This window comes from Rousettus aegyptiacus, unplaced genomic scaffold (assembly GCF_014176215.1).
Source record: "Rousettus aegyptiacus isolate mRouAeg1 unplaced genomic scaffold, mRouAeg1.p scaffold_m13_p_16, whole genome shotgun sequence".
NCBI lineage: Eukaryota > Metazoa > Chordata > Mammalia > Chiroptera > Pteropodidae > Rousettus > Rousettus aegyptiacus.
Window position 1 is genome coordinate 27,408,706 of NW_023416291.1, and position 23,007 is coordinate 27,431,712.

Here is a 23,007-nt window from a genome sequence, read left to right on the forward strand (position 1 = left end):
GCTTAAGGGAAGGTGAGTTGAGAATATGCCATTCTAACTGAAATTTATAAAGACCTTATAGAAGGTTTCGGTACAATAAATAAGAAATTAAAGACTCTCAATAAGAACATACAGGCAAAATTCCTTTTTGTTCATCTTTAAAGTTACTTATTAAAGAAATTAAACTAAATTCAGATAAAAAAATAGTGGAATATGTAACCAAAGCAATAAAGATGAAGTTATTTTGATATAAAGAAGTGATTTGTTTTTAAAAAATGTTCAAATCACTCCAAAAGCAGTAATCCATTAAAAGAATACTAAAATTTTGAGTAAGTAGTGAATAGGCTCTTGGTTTATTTGATAATCAAATTTATGAAGAATAAATTATATAAACACATTGAAAATGATTCAGTTTCTTGTTGATTTGATAGGACATACTGGCATGGATAACAGTAATATAAAATTTATGATATACCACTGTGACAAGGACATCAGCTACCACCAAGTGGAGTGTCATCGATTTAAAGATAGCCTAGTCACTATGTAACAACAGTGAAATTCCTTGAAATATTACAGACCATATGTAAAGTTTTCCAAATTTGACACCTAACCTAAAAATTTACATGATGTTTTTAGTAAGTTGTGAATCTGAAAGAAACTTTTCTGAACTACCAAAACTGTGAAGTATATTTCTATTCTTTTTGTATAAAATATTATAAAATTGTCACATGAAATGACAATCAGAAGGTATGCAATGAAAAATTTAGGTAAAGAGGTATTATAGAGGTATGCCAGGTAGTAAATTAGTACAGATATATTATTTTTTCTGGATTTTCTGGATTTTTACAATGTCTGTGCTTTTGTTACCTTTTAAAAATTTATAATTCATAAAAATTTTGGATTTTTTTCTCTTTAAGAAAAACAACACACTATCAAAAGAAGCTTCCAAAATTGTATGAGCTTCAGGAACAAATGTTGGATCCACCCCTGAGTTTATGAGAGGCCTGTTTCCTCACACTCTTACCAATATTAGGTAATATTAAAATTTTTTTCCTTGTCAATCTGATAAGTAATATATGATATATTCTGGTTGTTCTAATTTATATATCTTTAATTATGAGTTATATTGAGCAGTTTTTGTAAGATTATTTTCTATAAAATTCCCAAGTTCATTGCCTATCACTTGCCTTTCTTTTTTTCTTTTTCAAGTTTATTTGTGAGAATTCTCAATATAGGACAGTCCTCCCACTCTGTCAGTCATACCGCAAATTCTTTTCCCATTATTTTTGGTCCTTTAACTTTGATTATGGTATAATATTTTTTCTCTCATTCAAAAACATTTAATTTTTATTAGACTTACTAATTGATAGCAGCATTTCAAAAACAGTAAAAGTGCTATATTTAAAAAAAATTGAGGCTCTGATACAAGTTGACTCAAATATCTTTAATGTGAAATAAATGTAATTTAAGAAACATCAAAAAACCTGGCTACCTAGGCTTACTTACTTTCTCTAGGCAGAGAGATGGTTAATTTTTTTTTTTTTTTTAGAAATCAAGTATTCTAGGTATTTTCTCCACCCCCCCCCCCTTTTTTTCTACCGAATCAAGTTGCTCTACACTTAGAATTGTTGAGAAGCTAGGCCCAGCCTCTAGGATGTGCATTTTCATTGCCAAACGCTGACTCTGAAAGTACCAGCCTAAGCTACTCTGCAGCTGTCCTCCAGAGGAAGTATCACTGCTTTTATTTTCCCTGAGCTGAAATTTCTAAACGTTACTTCCCCAGGCTCTTAGCTCTGCACGGAGTGTGATGAGTGAACAATGACAACCTCATACAAAAGATAAGACTGCCCACGTAGAAACATATTCCATTCATTTGAAAGCCTCCCCCGGGATGATAAACCAGAGTTGCTCATTTGACTGACAAGCTACTTCTCATCTTTGAGGCCCACTTCATGTCACCTCAATAACTTTTCTGGATCCCCAAGGAGTAATTAATCATGCTCTCATCGACGTTTCCATAAGGTTCATTGTACCCCTGCTGCGCTTAAGATGTATTACAATGTGATGTATATTATGCATATTTCTTCTTCATGAGACCGTGAGCTTTTCGTATGGAGGACTATCTCTCATTCATCTTTAAATCCACAAAACCCAGCATAGGGTTTGGCACATAATAGATACTCATGACATTTTTGTGGAATGTGCTTAAAATCTATAAATATGATTTAAATGGGGTATGAAATAGTATGCCCAAACCACCAAAAAAACTTATTACAGGTACATTTATAATAACAGATGTGTGGTACAGGTGTCCATGATAACAGAAAGGAGAATACTCTGTTGAGTAGGCAAAAACAATGCGCTGCAGGCAGGTTTTATTGTTAGGTTTCTCAGATCCTCCACCCATGACCGAGAGCATATCCATCCTCACCCTCACACTCCAGAGACATTGCCACAGGAATCTGGAGGCACTGCTTGCTGCACTATAAATGGGCTAACACATTTACTGTGGTACAACCACACTCTACATTAAGTGAAAACTGCTAACATCTATAGAGAGGCATGATTTTGTCATTAAAATGACAATATACTTACTTTAATAAATACTCATTCATATAATTATACATAATAAATGTCTTAGACAAAGGCTTCAAAGCCTTTTAAACATTTATGGTAAATGGTGTGATCTGGTAGAGGAAAGAAGGCCTCTGGGGGATGGCCGTCCCATGTGCTTCTAGCGTCACCCATCTGTTTGTTATGTAGTACAGATCTTCTCAATAAATCCTGCTACTTTGGAAGCATAAGTTTCTCATGTATTCTCCCACACTCACTGAAGTACAGCCGAGTTGGGGAAGTTAAAATAGCCTAGTATTTCATTGATTCTAGACAAGTACTGTTAAACAAACCAAATTATTGATTCAATAAAGAGAGCAAATAACCTCAGGCCCCACCACCTTTCATCCTTATGGAGGTCAGGGACAGATAAAGACTCATTTTGGGTCTTTACTGACATCTAAACAGTTTATCTAATCCATAGCCTTTTGCTGAAACAGGTTCCACAATGACTAGTTCAAATGCATTTTTCCTTTAGCTGTGAAATGAAGGTGATAATTCATTTACTTGGAATAGATAACTTTCTAAGAAGATTCTATTAATTGGTTTTTTTTTTTGAAAGTCATAGGCCCAGCAAAGCTTCTACAGCAAGTCTGACCCTCCCACATAGAGTTAGCTATGTTTATCTTGCTGTTAATCTAGTATCTATTAGCATGTAGCACAAGTTAAAAATATCTACTTTTGGTATAGGTTCAAACACTATGAGTATATCACTAGACACATAACCTATAAGGCATTACTGGCATGATGTACATAAAATCCTTCCAATAACACACTTTGTGCTCATCTGTAATATATCCGAATTCAGGACCAGCAAGCTTAGACTGTTTGTCCAAGATCACATAACAGAGCCAGAATTCAAATCCAAGTTGGTTTGACTAGAAATGCATGCCGTTTCCACTATACTGGTTTCATTAAATTCTACACAAGCTTGTCAAAAAATATTCATATCCTGTGATACAAACATTTAATGTGTGAATATTTTATAGAACACTGCCTCTCCTTACGCATCTCTGCTTTTAGTAACTAAATAGCTAGGAATGATGTGTCACCTGGGAACCAGGGTAAGCAATCGCCTTTTTCTTTTTCTAAGTTTTCACATGCCTTGCCTCTACTCATGTGCCTTTTTTTCTGACTTTCACTAATAACTGATGGAGGAATTCCACCTCAGAGTCTTTTTTATTTCTACTTATATCATCATTAACCATTTCTTTACCTTTCCTCTCTTTTCCAAAGCTTTCCCAGTTCTTTAAAAACAAACAATCCCTTTCTTACAACTTCTACTTCTTATTATTTAATTTCTTATTCTAAGGGTATCCTAATCATGATTGACAAATGTAAGAGAGCAAATAACAATACACCTAAAACCAAGAGGCCATTGATGTCCAACACTCTGAATCTATCCGGATGGCACCTGCCTGCAAGCCACCAAAAAATATCATCTAACTCAATGTCTTTTGCAAGCACATTTTCGAAAAAAAAAAAAAAACGAAACGATTTTAAATCTTAAAACTTTTTAATGACTATAACTGTAATAACATTTTTTCTTCTACTTTTTCATTCAAATGAAATGAAATGAGATGAAATAAGATGCACATTGAGTACCCACACAACAAATTATATAGGATTTCATGATGTGCCTTCTTGGTAACATTATTTATAAGGCAAAATAAATTCTGATTCCAAACAACTAACAAGTGAACTTAATAATTACTTTTAAAAATCACTCTTTGTATTCTATTTCAGTGGAGATGTATATTTCCATTTTGATTATTCATGGATGAACAATTTGCTTTTGGGGTCCTCCTGTCATCTGGCCATTTCCTCCTCCAGTTTCTGGGGAGATTATAAATTGCCAAAAGAGACCCAGCTGGGAAGGGTTGAGGTTGCAGGTAGAAAAGGCCTTTTCCATCAGCGTGAATTTCAAATCTAAACCTTTGATTATCCATGGTTTTCTCTGTACCACTTGCCTTTCCTTTTGCCTGGTGACTGGTAATTTCTTTATTTCTTGGCTGAATAGACATGCACTGAGTAGGAAGAGTAACCTGAAAGCTTTCTCTTAGTTCCTTTAATTAGAACAGACCCAGCCAAGGGAAGCTGGTGTGAATAGCCCACTACGTTTGAAAGAATCAAGAACCTTTCACTGTACTTGAAAAAAAGTTTAGTAAAAGGGACGAGGATTTACAAGAGTCAATAGGGAAAACCTTATGAGGGTATTAGATTCAATTAACCATAAACAGTTAAAAATATATATATCATGATTTTTAAAAATCCAAGTCTATAAAATGAAATTTATAGACAAGATTGTTTGGGAATTAGTAATTTCACTGTGTGCTATACTTATTTAAGTGCTTGTCATAATTTTTGCATAGTTGACTATTTTTTAAAGGAAGGACTCAATTACATTGCATTTCATTTGGCTGTAAATGTCAGAAGTAAAACTTTAATTCAGGTGAATGTTTGGCATGGTTCTAGATGTGTAGGTGTCTTGTAAATTTGAAATCTTAGATCTGTCAGGACAATGACCTAGATTCCTCTTCAAGTTTGGTCCTGTAGGGCTTGTTGCCTCACATACTACAATTGCACTATTCTTTATATTTTGGCTTCTAGGCAAATAAGACTAAGTCAGAAAAGACATACAGTGTAAATGAAGATGAGCTTTTAAAAAAACACCTCAAATTGCCTCTATAACAGTGATTTGATATCTAATAGATGAATTCCACCTCAGTCTTCTTTATTCCTACTTATAGCATCACCAAGTATTTCTTTACTTTCTTTCTAACAATAGAAGTGTTAGTGTCAAATGGCAAAATCAAGTAAAATATTTTTACTTGATTTTTTGCTGCAACTTGGTGATCTCCATGCAGTAGAGTTCTTGAACTTTAGGAACAGATCAGTTTGTTAAATTGTGTATTCCTTTTCTAACAATTGGTTTTTGAGGCACATCTTAGCATGACTTAACCAGTTTTTGAGATATACCAATACTATAGAGAAACAGATGTAATCATACATAAATGTAGAGTTGATGTTAGTGAGTTTTGCAGGTGGTACTAAGGGTTGGAGATGAGGTTTCCATGTTTATACTGGAGATGAGAAAGAATACATAGCAGTAAAAATTGTTACTATCTTTTACTGAATGTCTGCTATACCCTAGACTATGCTATACACCAACATCTCTAATTCTCACACCAATTTTATAGGGAGATATTATGATCTCTTCATAAACGGGGAAATCCAAACTGTGAGAGATTGAGGATCTACTTAGAATTAAATGATGAGTATCTGACTTGCTGGGATTGGAAACCATCACCTGGTTATAAAACCCCATGCTTTTGGTACCTTGATGCAGACTCACGGCGTTACTGAAATCTCTCTATTGCCATTGTGTGGGGTACATGTTGCAGTAATTCTTCTGACCAGAAGCTGGGAGGTGCTTAGATGAAAAGTACACACTTCCTAGATCCCCTTCTGAGTGACGAGAAAATGCTCTTCATCACCTATTTCATCCCATTCTCTGTTCCATGACCTCTGTCCTTCTGCACTGAAGTGTAGGTTCACTACGAACATCTCCTAAAGCCCAGCCTGTCACTCATAGACCATTCTTCTAGTGTTTTAGAGTAGTCACCAAGAATCATTCCTTACTCCTACCAGAAAAATAAAATTCAAAACCATAGATTCTGATACTTAGAAGACACTCAGTTTTTGATTTTCAACTAGATGACGTAAATTAGTGTTGTGCCATTAGTGTATAGAAACCCAACATTATCTTCGTGAATTCCTACCTTTTCTGGTGTGAGAATTTCTTTGAGGAAGAGATGTGTTTGTTGGAAAAATTTAAGATATGCACTAGAGGTAAGCTGACATTAAGGCTTCTGTTGGTAGGGTTAAGACTTCCAGTCAACCTGAGGAAAGAATTTCGAGCTAAGTGTGACAGTCCAAGAGGCTTCAGCAAATTTTATCACCATGTGATATTCACTGCAAATGACCTTCCATGGAAAAACTGGTGAAGGGCTGAGTTTTACACTCAAGTTGATATGAGGACAAACAGAGGCAGGACACATATACAAAGAACAGAAGAGAAAGGGATCATGAGAGCCAAAGTAGTCTGGAACTCTAAGAAATCTTCAAGGGTTTAAGTCTTTCCCAGGCATGGCATCATGCAAAGGAGCCCATTACGCTTGATTTTCTTTGTTGAAATATCTGGATTATAATATAATTTAGCCACTAAGCTTCTCATCCTTATAACTCCCTCAACTTCTCTTTCCTCTCTTTAAATAGAATGTCAGCTCTGAAAAGAAGTTTCAACTTGTTATCCTCACTCTTGTGCTTTTAAATATGAAGAGATTGTTTCAGAAATATATTTTTGGTGACAGGGACTAGGAGAAACGGTAGACTGTGTTATCCTAGGGTTATCCCAGGAAAGAAAATCTCATGGCTATAGAACACTTAACTCTGAAACACAGACGCCGGTAGTCACAGGATGAAATGAATAAAGAATCATCTTAAAAAAAAAAAAAAAAAGACTCAGAAATCTGACTCAGAGGGATTTGGGCCAAGTTCTGATCTCATCCTGGAGCTTCGTAAAGCACCTGGGCTGTCCCTGGAGGTCTCCTACCTAGACTGGGGCTTGGGCCACACCTGTTTGGCCCCGAGGAAATAAGATGACAAGAACCTTGCTTGCAGTGGGATGATGCAGCTGTTCACATTAGATCAGACATGGATCAGAGTAATAGCTTTTTTAGAAGCATAATTTGTCATATATTTCAATCATGAATGACAAATTACAGCACATTCAAGAGCTTCTAAAAAGGATGCAAACTTTCCCTGCTCAGAGCGAGCCGGTTTTGAGAATCAGTAAGTTTGTGTTTGACAATAGCTGGCTTTACTCTAGAAATGTTGTCCTATTATCTGAAATTTTACGGAAATTCTTACTTTAAGTTCAAGTTTTGATCCAAATATGAAAACTCACTGTCAAATTATCTAGAGTTATAAACTTAATGCTTTCTAGAAGGGAATACTTGAAGGAAATTGACTTAAGGAAAATACTTTAAAGGGTTTCGACAGAGATTGAACAAAATTGTTGCTTAAAATATCTTGTTCGTCCTACATTAAAATTTTTTAAATTCAAGAAAGTAACCTGAAAAGGATTATTCACTAGGGTCTGCTCAAAATAAATAAATTAAATAAATAAATAAATAAATAAATAAATAATAAATACATAAATAAACAAAAAAACATTCAAGTTGGTTTCTTTTCATTCATAAAAATCTTCAGAAAACCCATCTGGGGTTGAGTAGGTGGACAAATAGTCTTTAAGAAACTCATGTCTTATATTTCTTTGACCTTAAAAAGTTTTCAGAATAATGGGCCAGTTTCATGGCTCTGGGGGCTTGGTTCCAGGGATTTTCACAGATCCAAACTCCCAGGGCTACCAATGATCCTAGTAGGAAACTGGGAAAGGAATCATGGAGAAGAAAGCAAATCAGTGACTCAGAATTGCACAAACTTATGAGATCACCGCTGAGAGGAATGGACACTCGATAGCATTCTCAGACCACGCTAGAGACTGACCCAAATCCAACAGGACCAGTTAGGACTAGACTCATCTTAAGAATGACTCAACCAAGTTTCTGACTAAATAAATTTAAGTCTGGGAGAAAGACAGCAGGAAACTAACTTTCTGTGACAATCTCACTGTCTTCCTTCCTTCCCTCTTTTCTCTCCTCTTACATTCTTACCTTGCCATTTTCCCCCTCACGCTCCCTTTATATGCTTCCCACTGCCTTTTAATGAGTCATCTGAGCAATACTGGGCCAAGTGGTGACTCTGTTCTTTGGCTGAGAATGGAAGGACAGTTTCCCCCACTCAGTGTGCACAGCAGATTCCTGTGTGGTGGGAAATGGGGGGAGGCAGTGGAATTCTATCCCTCAGATGTGCTGGTTACAGAATTGGTAGAAGTGGAATAGGGAAGAAAGTAGCTGGCGAGGGCTAACTTTAGCCCTGCACAAGGCAATCTGAGGTTTGAGAAAAAAGTGGAAAAGCTGAGAGGAATTGGCAAAACCACCCTGGTCATCTTCTTCATATCCACTCTGCTTAGTGCCGAAGCCTCGCTGTACTTAAGAGTCTCTGGTAGAGCCTGTGCTGGGCAGTCCTTGCTGGGAGATCTGGTGAGCTGTCTGCTGCTTCAGCCAAGCAGGACTGCTACTGAATGATGTAACTGGTTCCTGCTCTTCAAGGGCAAAAGGGTGTGTTCCAGCAGACTGAATAAAAGGTAAAACCTATTTAAGTTCTGACATGATGACTTGACCAGGTGCCACCTATGTGGCCTTTGAAAACTTTCTCCTTTGGTGAATTATCATGACTCCAGAATTTTCCAAATTCCTAGACTCCTGAAGACCTTTCTAGCTGCCATCATCTGAAAGGTTAGCAGGTTAGCGTTGCTATTTACACACCTGGGTTTTCAAACTCAGCACTATTGACATTTTGGGCTGGATGTTTCTTTCCATTGGAAGTTCAGCAGCATTTCTGGCCTCTGCCCTCTAGATGCTAGCAACACCCTCCCTCCCAGTTGTGATAACCAGAAATATCTCTGGACATGGATAAATGTCTCCTGGATGGGCAAACCCCCCACCCACAGAGAAGCACTGCTTTACACAGGGATGGCCCAGGATGCTGCACTTTTTCGCTTCCCTCACCTTCCTGGTCCTATCTCCTTGTCCTGAGGGAATATTTGAGTTTTTAAAAGGCAACCCGGAAGAAAATATTTTTAAAGTCTGCCAAAGAATTAACAAAGAATTGAGAGACTGATCTAATTGATTTGGTATATTAGAATTTTAAAGATCCCTACTGTTTAACTGAGGCCTATTCCACAGATGCCCAAATTGCCCTCGAAAGCATGACCCCTCTGAACCCAAGAAGTAATAAACTCTGCTGCTAGGAGCACTGGGCTGGCTGATGATTAGAATTATGTTTATAATTAGAATCTAATGCTGAATTCTAATTCATATTTAAGAATTGACTCAACTTACATTTTAGCTCGATAGGTTAATAAATGCCTGGCTATCTCAGTTTTATAAGTTCTAAAGTAAAGGTAGAGAGTTGCCCGCTCCCCCCCACCCCCACCATTCCTAAATTAATGATTGCCTGTGGCAAAGGTAATTGGGCCAGCATCAAGGATACAGTCAATTCTGGGCTGTGCCAGGTGATGGAATCTTGACTTGAGGCTCAATTGTGAGGTCTAATGAGGTGTGTTAAAAATGTGCTCTGTTTCTTTAAAAGTGTTGCTACATAAATCTGGGACATTTCCAGTCCCTAGTGGTTTGCCATGAGTTTGGGATATACTGGAATAAAGTGGGGGAGAAGAAGCTCAGTTTTCCTTTTGATGGGACTGGGAATAGAACCCTGATAATTATTACTTGGCTAGAAAGCCAATTTTTCCAGGTCTCTTGAGTACTAGGAGAGATGGTATACTATAACTGTCTCAAAGTGCTCATGACTTAAGCAAAACCAAAACTTTCAGACATTTCTTCCCCATTTCAAACAAATTATCAGAATATAAGCCAGTTAACAACATCCAAACGTGGCTTTAATGTGGATAGACCTACAATAGTTATCAGTGTTACTCTTGGATTTCAGGGAAAGGAGTTCATCGAGCCAATACTATTTTCCTGACACTCTGCCATGTAAAGGACCTTAGAGCCAATCTTTTTAAATAGTATGTCAATTGTGTGAAAATCATAAATCAGTTCTCCTAAGTGTGCCAAGAGGATTCAGCAAGTCAACTGTAACACTGCTCTGAAAACGTGGTTCATGGAAGTAGTTGGGTAGGTCCCTTGGTTCTACCCTCTGCTGGGAAGATCCTCATCAGTTATTGTGTCCACGTGCTCCCTCAACTGGTGCCTCAGAAAACAACATAACACTGTCCCTGAGCTTTAAGAATTAAAATGTCTGCACTAGGGGCTCAGAAAACTCCACATGGGGAATTGGATTACTCATTTTTGGATGGAACTGGAGTCCCTCTGCCTTCTTTCTTCCATCGAAGAATACTTTCACATGTAGTCACTATTGTGCAGGTGACCTATGGGGTGGCCCTAATCCTTACTTCATAAAGAACCTTAGAGGTTAGAGGAAAGAAGTGGAGGTAAAAGCACAAAGTATATTAAATTCTTTTTCTAGGACTCAACAGCACAACCAAAGTTCCATTGTTAGTCACACCGCTAATGTCCTCATCCATAAAATGGGTTAATAATGCCTTGTTCTTCCTTCTCTCTCTCACACTGATACACACGCACACAACACATTCTCACACAATCACATACACTCACATATTCTACTTATGCTCACACACAAACCAATTACAAGGTTGTTGTGAGAATTGAACAAGATAATAGTTATGACACCACTTGGAAAACTGCAGTGGGCTATAAACTCAAAAGTATTATTTTTATTATGCACTATGGCCAGTGTATCCTGCAGGTCTTACTTCTTTCAGAGGCTTCTCAATACATTGGAGTTGCTGTTACCTCTGTTATCAAATAGAAAATTTTCTAAAACAAACATTTTCTTGTCAATTAGAATTTCTATTATACTAGCTAATTTGAATTTTATTCATAAAAAGCTGTTCACAGTTATTTGGGAATGGTCTAAAATAGTTAATAGTAGATATTCCAAATAAATGTGTACTTTCTCTCCACCGCTTCCCTGCATGTGTGTGTGAGCACGCGGGTGTGCGTGATTCTTTGCTGAGGAAATATTTTGCTTACCACTGTACTCCTAGAACCTGGTGGAGAATAAATGTTTGTAAAATGAATAAATGAAAATATACAATAACTTTCCATTAAACAGTCTACCTCAAGTGTATCATATTCTTAGCCATCAGAGAATTTTCCATCACACATGGTCCACATTTGAACATTCATAGTCAGAAACACAGCTGGGTGTTCCTAAAGTTTACTCATTTTTGGATGGCAGAAACAAACCACAGATTAAAATAGAAGACATTTAAACAATGTCTCTGACATGCTTGGTGATTAAGATAAAAAAGAATTCTTTAGATGCCTTAAAGGTGACATTTATTTTATATATTCTATTTTTCATTAAGTAGTTATACAAACTGAAGAGTTTTAAACATATTGTAATGAAGGATTAAGTAAAATCTAAATGAAAATATGAAAAATACAAAATTATTTTTGGTCGAGATCCAAGAGAGCTCATTCATGAACATGTCTCTTTAAAATTATATTTGTTTGATGTGAGAGACCCAAAGCATCACCTTTGCTATTTGCCATTCGTGCCATGACTGCTGTTGTTCCGAATCAACCTAGACTGTAACATTATAGTGGCTCAGCCAAGGGAGGCTTATGAGGTGTGGAAATCACAATCAATTAATATTAATTGCTGTAAATAAAACTTGAAGAAAAGCGGTGAAGAAAACTTGAGGGTCTTAAGGCACTACATAATCTAGGCCAATTTTGCCATGCTGTCCACATGTAATGGTTTCAGATTATATAAAACTGCATTGGAGTAGGGCAAGATAAGAGGAAAGGGACGGAATCCGACGCCTACTTGGCAGCAACTCTGTGCAGACATTTTGTAGGCACTTTACGTGCCTTCATATACTCCCACGCTCCTCTATTTCAGTGGTTAAAAATTTGGGGCTCAGAAAATTAAAGGGTATTTATCAGGACTGATGGACATAAGAAGGGGACCACATCAGTTTGGATTTGGAAGACTGGATGGATGAAAAGAATTTGAAGACGAGGAGACATAGAAAATAGGCTTGGTAAGCAGGGAGCAGAAGCAGAGTAGAGAAAAACCACATTGGTGGGAAAAGAATACTATCACAGCTATCCCAACAACCGAGATGTATAAAATTCAGTCCAATTAGATGTCTAGCCTTATATGGAAATTTTCTTTAAGTGAGTTCAATCTAGACTCTCCTTTCCTGACTCAGTCAGACTGATCAGTGGATTGTAGGTCTTCATAGATAAACCCAGACTAGAAAATAAATCTGGTGTACAAAAGATGGCAGCCTGTGTAATCTAGGGTCTCATTACTCAAAATGTGGTTCACAGACCAGCAGCATCAGTATCACCTGGGAACCGTTAAGAATGCGGTCTCAATCCCCAGCTCGGACCCACTGAATCAGAATCTGCTTTGACAAGATCCTCAGGTGATTTGTATGCACATTAATGCTTTGAGAAGCACTGATCTAGGAGATAATTTCTTAGTTTCAACATCATCTATTTCCTTTCACATCCTTTTTACTTAACTATAAGTGAAACTTCATTTTATTCCTCTGCAGCATACACATAGCAAAGTATCCTAGAAATAAAGTCTTAGATTTTACTGCGTTTCACCCTCCTGCCTCTTCCTAACATACCACAAGGAAATAAAGCTCAATATTTATTTTAGTTTCCACATACCCTACTTGGTCTTTTCTCTTGTTCTTTAGGCTGTATGACAAAACGTTAGGGCCGAAATGTACAGAAGAGATTTAAATTCCTATCAGAGAAAAAAATGAGACAGTTTCCTAATGAATAAGCTGTTTACTCTTTATAATCAACTCATCATTTTTATCATATTTATTATTATTTTATTATCAATTCTAGTCATTTTCCCCAGTCCTCTATGGCTTCCGATGAAGGGTGAAGTAGTGGAAATAAGTAGTATGAAATCACAGGCACTGGTTTAGGTTGGAGAAAGCAATGAGCATAACATAAAATTATGCTTTAAATGTCACGTAAAAAAAAAAAACAATTTTCAATGTAATGAAAATTACCTTCTTAAGCAAGCAAGGTTTATCTTTACCATAGGGGTATCAGTGTGATTCTAGTTTTCCCTTTGTCATTTTTCCTCTAAATAATTATTTTAGGAAGAATGACCTAGACCATTCCCATGTTTAACCACCCAACATTATGTGTACGTTTACCTACCTCAATATATATTGATTTATATCTATTTGTACACTCATATATCACCTACTTTTAAAGGAATTGCTGCAATATTTAAGTATTCTCATGTTTTCAAGTTCAATTTCTCAAATAGTCATAGATTGAAATTTAGCTACTGGTTGTATTTGATAATACCAATAACTGACAGTCATTGATTATTTACTGTGTGCATACGGCATTTCATTTAATATTCATAAGGTCCCTCTGGAGAAGACATCATTCTTACTTACATTATATGAAGGTACAAACTTATGCTTAGGGAGATAACGTTACTTTCAAACAGCTGGACTTCACATGGTATGACCAAAGCCATTCCTATGAACCATTGTGGTAGATAACCTTGACCTCACATTGTGGGAGACTTAAGGGACCTTGCTAAGGATTAAAAGCAAGGTCAGTCTCAGGAGAAAGCATAGAGCTGAAGTCTATTATTAATTGTGATTCCCCCCCCCCCTCAGCCCTTTCTCTGTTTTCCATATGCTCTGTTTTCCTATGAAAACCCTTTCTTTAGTTGAAAAATAAAAAAATGCTGGTAGTTAAAATTTGAAATTGAAATATACAGAGGACACCAACTGGAATTCTACAGAAATGGTTACTAATGCTAACGGGTGTGCCTCATAGTTTTCTGTGTTCAAATGGGCTTGGGAAATTCTGAGTTTAAAAACATGAACCACTTTCTTTACCATAGATTTTTTTGTTCCTTAACACTAGGAATCTCTCTGTCTCTTCTCTGTCTCTCTCTCTCATCCATCGTCTGTTTGTGACTTTGTTCCTCCACATCAATAAACATTTCCACACTCATTATCTAGAACACCAATTTTAAAATGCTTTAGTAAAGGCTGTTTGATTCAGAATTACATTTTTTGAAGCCCTAAATTAATGGAGCCATAAATTAATATAAATTTAAATTATATATATACATATATATGTATGTATGTATGTATGTGTGTGTGTGTGCACGTGTGCGTGTGTGTGTGTGTGTTATATCCAGGGAAACTACCTACCCTAGGACATAATGCAGAGCAAATAAATGTTATTTTTAAATTTCAAATTAATAAATTGTTTATGAATATTCTAGATCTTGTCTCAGCATGTGCTGCATCCAAAGAAAGCATACATTAAGTTCAAAAAACCTTGAAAAGTGCTGAGGGTCATTATAAAAGTTTCTCCAGGAAATGATGAGGATTCACAGTGCCGTCTGTACATTCCCAGACCTCCCCATGCATGTCTCCCCTCTTCCCAAAGTTCCATCTTCCAGGCAGCTGCTCAGCCCTTTGCTTTTGTCTTCTACTGCCCATCGCCTGGTGCTGGCTTTGTGTTTTTACTTCTCTTTTCCTCCTCTCTTTGTCTAGGGTTCTTCAAGAGTCCCTGAAACAAATGCCTTTCTTTTACTAAGATCAATTTGCCTCTCTTCCTTTTTACAAATTGCCTCTTTGTTCTCCAGTCTTGTCCCTAGTACAAAAAGCACCCTTTTCTGTAGAAAAGGAAGAAAACTTGCAAATATTTTGATATATTTTAAAACCTCATGTAAGGAAAATCTGAATTAAACTATACTAAAAAGTATTGACATATGGTGATAAGGCCTGTTTATTTGTGTTTCTTCAAATCATTTAAAATTAATATACTGAATTTCATGAAAAATAAAAACCTCCATGTTTTATAAACCGATCATTTTATGTACCACTGAGAAATAGGATGCTGCCAATTATTGTTGTAAGCCCATTTCCTCCAAATATGGACCACAGATCATGTGTAACAGAATCATCTGGAGATGCTCATTAAAAATACAGATTTCTGGTCCCCAGTGCAGTTCTATTTGAACAGAACCTTGTGGCAGGATATGCGCAGCAATATTTTTGAAACTTTTCAGATGATTCTCATAAGCAGCCAGAAAAGAGAATTTATCAAAAGTGATCCCAGACTAATAGCAATGGCATCACTTGGGTGTTTTGTAGAAATGTAGAATCTCAAACCCCACCCCAAACCCACCGAAGCAAAATCTGCTTATTAACTAGATGCTCAGGTGATTCATAGGTCTGTTAAAGTTAGAGAAGCATTGTGCCCCAGGGGTTCTTAGAGGGTGGTTTCTGGACCAGTAGAGGCAGCATCACTGAAGAACTTGTTAGAAATGAAAATTATTAAGCTTCAGCCCAAACTTAGACAATCAGAAACTTGGTGGATGGGTTTGGGTGCAGCCCCAGTTGCGTGTTTCAATAAGCCTTTAGGTGATTCTGATGTAAACGAAAGTGAGGGAACCCCTGTTGTAGCCTACCCTTTTCTTAAACGTACCTAATGGCAAGTGCTCATCAGACTAATTCAAGGTGGAGATTCATAGGGGCAAATACTTGTTTCAGAGTCATGGTTATTAAGAGGTATTAACTAGCTTCTCAAGGGCTAAGTAAGCCTTTAATCCCAAAATGTTAAAATAATAGCAGATACAACAATTGGAAAAAGACAAGTAATAAAATACTGATGAATGTCAATCTCTCATTTTTAAGTGAGTCAGAGAGTTATAAATACATTCTAAGCCTGAGGACTTTTTCTAGCTTTAATCTTTTATTTTAGCTTCCCCACCCTGCCTGTCATGCCCCCGCCCCCACCATGCTTAGAGCAATTGTTGACAAAGCTATCACATTATGAGTCCTCTATAGTATCTACTAAGTTCTGCTTTGAAACACTGCCAACTGCCAACTCAAATTTAGGACATAAAGGGGAGAGTTTTGGGGAATGCTTCATTATTCAGCTGATTACTGAGTATCTACTGATGATATTGGACACTAAGAATTCAAAGAGAAAAAGGCAGTTCCTTCCCTCAAGGGGCACACAGTCTATCAGGGAGACAGACATAGGCTAAGCAGTTTGAAGATGGATTTAAGGAAGGTGAGAGTAAAAGTAGAAAGGCCGGTAAGAATTTAAACAAGAGCCTGAGCACCAACACAATATCGAAGGGACATTCATATAAGCATCTTCTAAAACAGATTTACAATCGGCTATTGATTCATTGCACTCACTAGAGGTAAAAAGTGACTCAGGTGATTCCAAATAACTTTTCAAAAATCTCTGACTTTGGAAGGCTTTCTAAAAATTATATTTTATACTATCCAATAAATGTCTGATGCTTCTCAACATACCCTTTTTATTATGTCCAGCATTCCAGGACTATACTGTTTATGCCAGTACTACGCTTAATTAAGCACCATGACAATATCAATAAGAGTCAGAAAGCAAGATGTGGCACAGAACATCCAAAAATGCAGCTCTCCTGGCAAGCTAAGGATAAACCTTGCAAAAAAGAGAGATGTTTCCCAGAAATTGTTTTTCCTTTAACAAAAAAGATCCAAAAGTAAGAAGTTCTATTCCAAGGGTAAGTGAGCATAGTGATCATGGTTACATTAGTAGTCATCAGCATTTAGAAGCAAAGTTTTAGGGTTTATATTCCACATCAACTGATGTTATGCTGTTTCATACATTTTAAGAAGGGTCCCCTTATGCTTTCTTATTACAAAATGAACAGACTTTAGGAAAGAGAGCCTCCTGTAAGCACGACTCTCTCTAGGGAGCTCTGTCTGACATTCCAGTCTGAGATGGTTCTTCCCCAACTTCCCATGTTCTTTTAAAATTTACATCATAGCACTCATTCTTTTGAACTGTAGTTACTAATCTATTGTCCTTTTCCTTACTGATAAAAGCCAGAAAGATGTTTGGGTTATATTACTTACAAGACCATCAATCTTCTTAGCCATTCATTCATTCATACTCTACTTTAGGTGCTGTTTTAAACACTGGGATGGGGGGAGGTATAGCATGGGAAAAGACAGACAAGACTCCCAGTTCCTAAGAAGCTACAGGTATAGTGGATATAAAAGATAATAATGAATCATACAAGTGACAACACAAGGCAATTGGATGGGAAGAAATGGTGCAGGAGACGGATCCTTTTGCTAGAGTGTTCAGAGCTGACTTTCCTGAGACGGTGACATTTGAGCTGAGACATGTGACCATCAGATGATATGGGCTTTAAAGAGCATTGCAGGCAGAAAAAAAACTGTAAATGCACAGTGCCTGAGATTTCCTACACTTGGAAATCTTAAGAAACAGAAAGTCAGTTTACTCAGAACATAGCTTTAGGAGTCAGATGCAGAAAAAGAATGTTAGATGAGGTTGGAAAGGTAGGTAGGCACTAGCTGTGCTTTCCTTGTAGATTGTAGGAAGGAGAGTGGATTTTGTTCTAAATGCAATAAGAATCCTCCGGTAGGTTACGAGCAAGCTAATGTCATGATCAGGTTAGCTTTTTTAGAAGACCATTCTGACCATTATATGGAAGACAAAAGGAGAGCTTTTATTTGGAAGGTAGCTACTAATGTTCAGGGAAGAAACGATGATGGCTTGGACAAGGTTGAGCAGCGGAATGTTCAGATTTGGAGGTTATGCCGATAGGCCTTGTTGATGAAGTGGGCTCTGAGGGAACAAAAGCCTGACTCCTAGGCTTCTCTGAAGCATCTAGGTAGATGGTGGTACCACTTACTGAGACTGTATGAGGAAGTGACTGAGGAATGAGATGCCAAATCAAGTGTTCATTTTTGAACAAATTGAATTTGAGAAGACTATTGGACATCCATATGTTCTGAAAGGATTCAAGAACCCAGGACAAATCAAATGGTGGAGGGGCCTCTTAATATCTTTCTATCACTATAGGAAAGTAGTTAAGATCCTGGCCTTTGAAAGGAAATAGATCTGAGTCTCTACTTCAGTTTGCCAGTTTAATTAAACATGTCATCTTAGATAATCATCCTCTTTGAGTCTTAGTTTTTATATGTGAAAAATATCTACCTCATGGGATTGTTGTAAAGATTAAATTAGATTGCACATTCAATTCTTCATGGGGTGCTTGGATCAGATTAAGTTTTCAACAGTGATACCCAAAATCGATGATTGTAATGGTGGTGATAATGAACTGGTTTAAGAAACAAATGCAGTGGGAGACTTCATTGGAAAGAAGAGAGCTGTGTCCACTGCACTGAGATTGTATCAAAAAGGACAAAAAGTCTATTTTTCAGTAAGAATTGTCTTTTTCCATCTATGGCCATGCAACTCTGAACAAGCCTGATCCCATCTGATCTCGGAAGCTAAGCCAGGTCAGACTTGGTTAGTACTTGAATGGGAGACAACCTAGGAAGACCAGGTGCTATAGACATAAAAAATAAGGGATTGTAAGCTAACAAAGTCCTTGCAATCTGTGAGGTCAGCCAAAGGTTGCCTTACTAAAGGAAGGAAAGAAGAAAGAAAGAGTTCTTTTTTTTATGCTTTAGGTTTCTATTATTTCAGGTCTTATGGGGGCAAAACTTATTCCCAAACTTACCATACTGTATGTATAATTTGTTCTCCTGATCATGAGTAAAATTAATTTTTTGGATATAACATTTTTAAAATTGTTACTAAGATATGCAGTTGACTGTTGAATAATACAGGTTTAAGCTCCACAGGTTCACTTATGACTGCATTTTTTTTCAATAAATATTATAAATGTATTTCTTCTTCCTTATTATTTTTTAGAACATTTTCTTTTCTCAATTATTTTGTTTTAAGAATACAGTATTTAATTTTTATATATAAAATATAAAATATGTATTAATCGAATGTCTGTGTTATTGGTAAGGCTTCTGGTCAAGAGTAGGCTATTAGTAGTTAAGTTTTTTAGGGAATAAAAAGTTATACATTGATTTTCAAGCATGTTGGGTGGGGGAGGTCAGCATCCTTAACTCCCATGTTGTTCAAAGGTCAATTGTACATAACAAATGTTAGCATTTTAACCATATTTAAGTGTAAAGTTCAGTGGCATTAAGCACATTCACATTCTTGTGCAGTTGTCACTACTATCCACCTCTAGAACTCATTTCATCTTCCAAAACTGAAACTCTGTAGCCATTTAACAATAACTCCCTATTCTCTCATTCCCCAGTTCCGGCAACCACTAGCCTACTTTCTGTGTCTATGAATCGACTACTCTAGGTGTCTCATATAAGTGGAATTATACAGTATTTGTCCTTTGGTGACTAGTTTATTTCACGTAGCCTAATATCTTTAAGGTTCATTCACATTGTAGCATGCATCACAATTTCCTTCTTTTTATGACTGAACACTACTCCATTGTATATATATATATACCATATTTTGTTTATCCATTCATTTGTCAATGGACACTTGGGCTGCTTCCACCTTTTCTTTATTATGAGTAGTGCCCTTATGAACATGGGTATACTCTACAGGAGCTTTTCTGAGGCAGTATAAAGATCTAGTTACTTATTAATTCTTTTACTCATTTTCTCCCTCAATGAGTATTTCCCCAAATGCTTATTTAGGCTTGCACTGATAATGCTTATATGTGAAAGTGCTTTAACTCAGTTGTTTGCATTGTCCTCCATAGGCAATAGAGTCATGCAGAACATTAACTTTCGTCCAGGTTTAAAATGTACAGAGGAAACTTCAAGATTCATTGCTTGAGCAATCCACTCAGCAAGCAATTTTTGAAGGTTGATGTTGTACATAGCCTGAAATTTGCCTAAGAATCTCGTATTCTGCCCCACAAAACCAGACTTCTAAAGAATTCTAAAAATTGTCAGTAGATAATAAGGAAATAAAGAAAACTGAGTGTTACATCTTGTATAGTTTTCACAATTCTGAATCTATGAAAAGTAACTTACATTTTAAGAGTCAACTGGAATTTAGATGAAGTCAAGAACTGTCATTAAATTTATTCCTTATATCTTTTGTCTCATAAAATGTTATAAATTGGTCGGTTGATAAGTTATGTAACTATTAACCTTATGTTTATTGTAGCAAGTCAACTATTGAAGTAGATGAATTTAATTAACTTGGAAATTGTGCTTAAATTTAGGGAAAAAAAAAGTATTCTCTTAGTTATAAAATAAATCCAGTTAGAATTTCCACCTAAGAGAATTCACAAATTCACACATGGAATAAACAGGCAAATTGGCTGCTGTTTAGAGTATATGCTACAGAAAACAATGAAGAAGAAGAAAAAGAGGCAGCAGTAGTAATAAATGGAATAGAGGAGAATTGAGAAATGAATAGTAGGAAGGCAAGGGGTGGACAGGATAAAGTGCCAAGTAAAGTCAGGGTCTAAAAGGTCTTAAGATGTCTATGCTTCTTTCTTCTGACGAGAACCCTGCCATCATTTTAAAACAATAGAGCCAAAGAAATAAGATCCAGAGAGTAAAAATCAAGATTACAAAACCAAGTCAGGCACAAAGCCTAAATAAATTCTTCACAAGGCATACATTTATATTCACCCCTTTGTTATTCCTGAAAAGTGATTTGAGAAGAAATGCAGATAGGAGAAAACTTTTCCAATTTTAGGTATGTTGGAGGGTAAGAACTAATCAATATTCAGAAATTCACCAAGAGTGTCAATCCAGGACAAAAATGAATGTGAACAGCTGTGTTCTACAATCTGACCTCAGGACATTGGATCTTTAGTATTTCCATAATATGACTATAAAAAACATGTCCCTCTAGCCTTATTTGCTTCCCTTAATGGATAATGCTTCTGGCTTGGATCTTTGTGTGGAAAAAAAGATCTTTTGTCTCATAAAATGTTACAGATGCTGCTATGGTAACACATTTTAATTTTATTCCTATCTCAGAAGATAAACATGGAAAAATGCAATTGGCAATTTATTCTAATATTTAGCATTAGCTTTGGGTCCATAGATCATTCTGGTTTTTGTTTTTAAGGAACATTGGCACTTTTGTTAACCTGCTGTACTCAATTAAGCAGAATCCTAAAGCCTGTCTAAAAGGTATTACTCTGCCAACTTAAAAATACCATGTGGCCAAGTTTCAAAATCCATGAGGGAAAGAAAGCATGTTACTTCTATGACAAAATTCTTAGGTGGCCAGAATGAGTTTGCACTTGTAGGGATTTTCTTTTGAGCTAAAAACACACACCAAACATCTTAGCCTTTATAAAAATGCTATCAATTTAGTTTGAAATAAAACCCATCAGTTGAATAGAGAGACAATTATTGAACATTTTTTTCCTATTAGTGAACACTGTGACATATTGGATTAAAACCTGTAACACTAAAGCAAGTTGTTTACTTTGCACTAAGCAAACAACTAAGGTCATTGTACCTGGAGGAGGTCATTTGAAACCCCAATTCCCTGATGAGTTATAATAATATACATTTACACAGGAGGTAAAGGCTTCCATGCTTGCCAGCATCATAAAATAAGACAAAAAGCACATGTAGAAGGAAAGACAGAGGCAACTTGGTCTATTTTGTGCTGTACAGATCTAAATCTTGTCATATTTCCTTTAGAACTGTAAAGAGAAACCAGCCTCCAACTGTGTTTTTAAAACGCTCATTTCTGCAGTTACCCATATGTCACAATTTTTATTAATTTTTCTCTTTTGTAATATAAAGGCTTGGAGGCAGACAAGTTAATGAAGGGTGTGGTCAATTTACACAAACTTTCAATTATGAAGCAGTGGGGGTCAAGTCCGATTCTTACTCGCAATATAGTACGCTAACTGGTTCCAGGGCACTTTGCCAGTGTCTCAGAACCAGATTCCTGGTTCATTCATTAAGTATTAGGAAACACGCAGCCTGCTTAATTTTAGTTATTCTAGATCTTTCTAGAGTAATAAAAACCATCACTATTAGTGATTTATACACTGACATTCTGAAATATCCGCAATGAATGTACTAACACTACAGCACTTTTCCAGCACCACGACATCTACCAATTGCTAGTCATTAAGCTGAAGTGCCTACCTCAGTTGTCCTTGAAGCAAACTTCAGCACTTTGTAATATTTTCCCTTCATAAAAGTCCCCAAGTATTTACAGTCGGTAGATGAGATCATACTCTTGAAATGGTAAAGATTAAATGAGAAGGGAATGAGAGTGAAAGAGAAGTTGTTCACACTAACACTACTTGTATTGAAAAGATCCGAGAGCACTATCTTGCTTCTCATTGGTCACTCAGTGGCCTGAAACAATATTTGCCCAGTTGCTATGTAGAGAGGGGTGGCTGCCAATTCACTTCACTAATAAGCCTGAACCTGGCCTTTGCAGATAAGAGCGGTTATTGTTTGAGTTAATGTGTTTGCTGATAAGATGCTCACCAGTGAAGGTAAAAGAGATATTTTTCTTTTGTGACAGACTGTAGAACTGCTATGGACATTTCTCTGTCACTCTCCAAATTCTAACAGTTGTTGCAAAAAGTATACCAAGAGATGACTTTTTTTTTTTTTTTTAATTAGACTTTCCCCTTTCAGGAATGGATATCTAAAAAGCTTACATTTAAATGTTTTCTAAAAAAGGACACTCTACCCAAAATATGAAAGAATAACTCACCCACTCCAACTCTGAGAATCCATTAAAATATAATTAAGCATTCCATTGTACCTTTATATATACAAGTACATAAATACATATA

The 23,007-nt window shown here is 36.4% G+C and overlaps 1 protein-coding gene and 1 pseudogene across 1 annotated transcript in view; one reads left to right on the forward strand and one right to left on the reverse strand.

The window, feature by feature from the left end:
• PALLD (palladin, cytoskeletal associated protein) overlaps nucleotides 1-23,007 on the reverse strand; it is a 347,001-nt gene that overhangs the window by 259,933 nt on the left and 64,061 nt on the right. The window lies entirely within an intron of this gene.
• On the forward strand, nucleotides 18,620-18,738 carry LOC118612766 (annotated as a pseudogene).